This window comes from Grammomys surdaster, unplaced genomic scaffold (genome assembly GCF_004785775.1).
Source record: "Grammomys surdaster isolate TR1022 unplaced genomic scaffold, NIH_TR_1.0 232, whole genome shotgun sequence".
Classification (NCBI taxonomy): Eukaryota; Metazoa; Chordata; class Mammalia; order Rodentia; family Muridae; genus Grammomys; species Grammomys surdaster.
In genome coordinates, this window is record NW_021604677.1 from 1,016,592 (window position 1) to 1,021,357 (window position 4,766).

Here is a 4,766-nt window from a genome sequence, read left to right on the forward strand (position 1 = left end):
AGATTAACTTTAAAATTTTTCCATTTGCACAATCTGGATGCTGTGGGCACCTTTTTTATTGCAACATCTACCCCTATCTGTAGTTTCTATCATTGTTTGCTTGCTTGCTTGCTTGCTTTTGTTTCTGATTTTTGTTTTTAGTTTTTCTAGACAGGGTTTCTCAGTGTAACCAGCCCTGGCTGTGACTGTCCCAGATCTGTCAATCTCTGCTGTTTTATCTGTTTTGGTTTTTGGTTTGTTTGTTTGTTTGTCTGTTTGCTTGCTTTTGAGACAAGGTCTTGCTATGTAACTCAGGCTGGACTTGAACTCCCTGTGTAGTCCAGGTTGTCACTGGGCTCATGGCAGTCCTGCCTCTTGACAGGCATGAATCACCATAGCCAGCTCTCAGTACACTTATGAAGAACCGAACCTTTAGGACTTCTAAGCTTGGAGAGCTGAATTCTCTGTACCAGCTCCTCGTGACTGGGAAATGTTTGCTGGAAGGAGCCCAGGGAGCCGGAGGATCAACCACACCCTGAGTCTTGACAGAGCTCACTGACAGGGCAGCTGCTGATCTCAGGACCTCCTTCTGGACAACCAGGGCTGATGTGAACACTTCTCCAGGACTTCAGGTGCTCAGTAGCCAGCCAGATCCTCCGAAATAGGTCACCGCATGCCACAGCCACTCTCTGCTGATGTGGTGAGAAGGTAAAGGGGTGACAAGGGATTGGACAGGACACCCCGCAGACTCTCTAGCCATTCTCGCTGTTCCTTTTTCAATGGGACAGGTAAAGATGAATTTCCGCTCTGGAGTGATGAAGTCCAGCCTTCCAACGGTTCCCTCGGATGCCCTTGGGCAGGTCTTCCCATACTTCATATCCCTGCTCATAGCTTCCCAGAAAAACCTGGCCTGGCTCAAAAGCATCCAGAGGGTTCTTATAATACAGCAGCCTCCACTCCTGGGAATCCAAGGCAAATCATCTTTTCTTGAAGTGTTCTCTATGCTTTGGACCAGTCTCCTCCACGAAGCCTTGTTTGAGGTAGTTCCTGGTAATGAGAGGCACGAGCTCAGACTCTGGGAGATCAGGAAAGGCCAATTTTAGGTATTGCAGGAGGGCAGCACGGAGAGCATTGAACCAGTCCACTATCTCCTTTCCACTATCGTGATATACAAACCGGTTCCTGGTATGGCCCTCTTTCCTATAGGTTATCTGCAGCCCGTGGCGATGTCCAATCTTCTCTGTCTGGAAGGTGGCATTTAAGTCCTTGATGTTGATGACAGCCTTTGGGGCTTTACCCTGGAAGTGAGACAGCCTTCTCATCAGCCATAAACTCTTGTCTTTCACACTTAGCTCGAATCCATTGTTCCTTTAAGACCAGGCAGTCGTTGGCCTGAGGGGCATAGTAGAAAGCTGAAACTCTAGCTTCAAACTTGGCTTTCACATTGAGGTTTCCATTGTGAGTCATGAACCAGAAGACTGTGACTGTTGAGTGTGGTCAACTCATTCTTAAAATAAAGGAAAATAAGTAAGAAAATTGCCCTTAGGAAGGCTTTACTTCAATTTCAAATAAAGCTTCAAGTGATGCCACTGATGTGTAATGCAGATGGCTCCTGCCAGGTGAAGTATTTGAAAAAAGCAAACAGTAGATTTTGTCCTTCACCCTCAGTTTTGAATACAGATACATTCTAAGTGCTGAGCTTTTTATATACCACTTCTTGCCTGTCTAGATTATCTCATCTCTGCAAAAAATTCTCAAACATTTAATTTAATAATGTAATATGATGTAATGCAATGTCTTCAAACAATGTGAGTATGTATGTGAGAACAGAATACAATAAAATGTTCCTTGTAGCTACCTCAACCTAGATTTCTTATAGCTGAAGTATATATAATATCTACTAAATATAATTTATTTGTCTTCTTGTTTATCAAACTTTGTCACATACAGGCATATAACAAGTTTATAAAATTATACTTTTTCATATTAAGAAAATTTGGTATGAAAATGAATGTCTTTCTGTGAACTGAATTTTCCCTTTTGTTTAAACAAATAGATCAAGAAATCTGTGTTGTAAGAATATCAGTTTTTTCCTGATCTATTCTAAACACTTACAATTAAATTTAAGTGAAAATGAATGAAGTGACTCATTTGTGTAGTGAAGCAAAAGCATCAGATTCAGACTCAAGGAGAAAAGGTATAGCCTCCAGGTCAAATGTGAAAAAAGAAAAAACCCACAAGTCTACCAGGTATACATAATTTTCCTGCTCCATCCTACCAATATACCTTCTTTTTTAAAAAATTGGATATTTTATTTACATTTCAGATGTTATACCCTTACCCCATAACCCCCCACCAAGGAACCCCCTATCCCATCCCCCATCCTCCTGCTTCTACTAGGATGTGCCCCCACTTACCTGCCCACTTCAACTTCCCCACCCTCAAATTCCCCACCCTGGGGCATCCAGCCTTCAAAGGATCTCCTCTTCCACATATGCCCAACAAGGCCATCCTCCCCTACATATACAGCTAGAGCCATGGGTCCCTCTCTATGTGCCCTCAGGCTGGTGGTTTAGACCCTGGGAGCTCTGGTTGGTTGGTATTGTTGCTCTCCTCATGGGGCCACAAACCCTTTCAGCTCCTTCAGTCTTTTCTCTCACTCCTCCATTGGGAACCACATGATCAGCTGTGAGCATCTGCCTCTGTATATGTCAGGCTCTGGCAGACCTCTAAGGAGACAGCTATATCAGGCTCTTGTCAGAATGCACTTCTTGGTATCCACATCAGCATCTATTTTGGTGACTGTACATGGAATGGATACCCAGGTGAAACAGTCTCCAGACAACCCCTCCTTCAGATTCTGTACCTCACTTTGTCTCCGTATTTATTCCCTTGAGAATTTTGTTACACCTTCTAAGAAGGACCAAAGCACCCATACTTTGGTTTTTCTTCTTAATGAGCTTGATTTGGTCTGTGAGTTGTATCTTGAGTATTGCGAGCTTTTGGGCTAATATCCAATTATCAGTGAGTGCATACCATGTGTGATCTTTTGTGATTGCATTTCCTTACTCAGGATGATATTTTCTAGTTCATTTGCCTAAGAGTTTCTTGAATTCATTGTTTTTAATAGCTGAGTAATAATCCATTGTGTAAATGTACCACATTTTCTGTATCCATTCCTCTGTTGAAGGACATCTGGGTTCTTTCCAGCTTCTGGCTATTATAAATAAGGCTGCTATGAACATACTGGAGCATATGTCCTTGTTATATGTTGGAGCATCTTCTGGGTATATATCCAGGACTGGTATAGCTGGGGTCCTCAGACAATACTATGTCCAATTTTCTGAGGAAACGTCAGACTGATTTCCAGAATGGTTGCAATCCCAACAACAATGCAGAAGTGTTCCTCTTTCTCCACATTCTCGCCAGCATCTGCTATCACCTGAGTTTTTGATCGTAGCCATTCTGACTGGTGTGAGGTGGAATCTCAGGGTTGTTTTGATTTTCATTTCCCTGATGACTAAGAATGTTGAACATTTCTGTAGGTGCTTCTTGGCTGAGATTCCTCAGTTGAGAATTCTTTGTTTAGCTCTGTATCCCATTTTTAATAGGATTATTTGGTTGTCTGGAGTCTAATTTCTTGAGTTCTCTGTATATATTGGATATTAGCCCTCTATCAGATGTAGGATTGGTAAAGATCTTTTCCCAATCTGATGGTTGTCATTTTGTCCTATTGACAATGTCTTTACCTTACAGAAGCTTTGCAATGTTATGAGATCCCATTTGTCAATTTCTGATCTTAGAGCTTAAGTCATTGGTGTTCTGTTCAGGAACTTTTCCCCGTGCCCAAGTATTCGAGTGTCCTCCCCACCTTCTCTTCTATTAATTTCAGTGTATCTGGTTTTATGTGAAGATCTTTTATCCACTCGGACTTAAGCTTTACACAAGGAGATAAGAATGGATTGATTTGCATTCCTCTACATGGTGACTTCCAGTTGAACCAGCACCATTTGTTGAAAATGCTGTCCTTTTTCCACTGGGCAGTTTTAGCTCCTTTGTCAAAGATCAAGTGACTATAGACATGTGGGTTCATTTCTGGGTCTTCAATTCTATTCCATTGATCTTCTTGCCTGTCTGTGTACCAATACCATGCAATTTTTATCACTATTGCTCCTCGATTGGTCCTTTTGACAACTGGATTCTTATGATGCTAGGTAACTTTGGTTTCTGTTGCTTATGTTCTTTTGCTTGCCTTTCACCATCTGGTTAACTTTAGTGCTACATGCACTCACTGTCTCTGACTGGACCTGTCTTTCCAGTTTTCTTGCTTGTGTCAGAACTCTTCAGAGTCCAGCTGTTTCTGTGATCCTGTGATCCTGAGCTCCTGGGTGGAAGAGCTCCTGTTACTCAGACTACCTCTGGGATCCTGCAGTCCTGCTACTCTAAGTGCTGTGGTTCCTTTGCTACTCAGAGTGCAGTGTTTCCTCTAGGATGGCTCAGGGTATAGTGTCTTCATGGAAGCAGAAAGGCTAGGTGTCTGCCCAGCCAAAAGGACCAAGTGAGGGGGGAAAGGGGAGTGGTATTTCAGAGGGGTGTGGTTTGGGTGACTGATGGGTCCTAAGTGCCCCAGGCTTCCAGTTTCAGCTCTGGGGCATATGGTTGTTCAGTAGAGTTCTTACCTGCTACTCTGAGTGCAGTGGCTCCTCTAGGATGGCTCAGGATATGGTGTCTTCACAGCAGCCCCAACATGCCTTCTCCAGTGCTTGGAATATGATCAGATATGCATC

General features: G+C 42.9%; 1 pseudogene; it reads right to left on the reverse strand.

Moving 5' to 3' along the window:
• Positions 1–645: 645 nt before the first annotated feature.
• Positions 646–1,446, reverse strand: LOC114626265 (annotated as a pseudogene).
• Between the last annotated feature and the right edge of the window lie 3,320 nt (positions 1,447–4,766).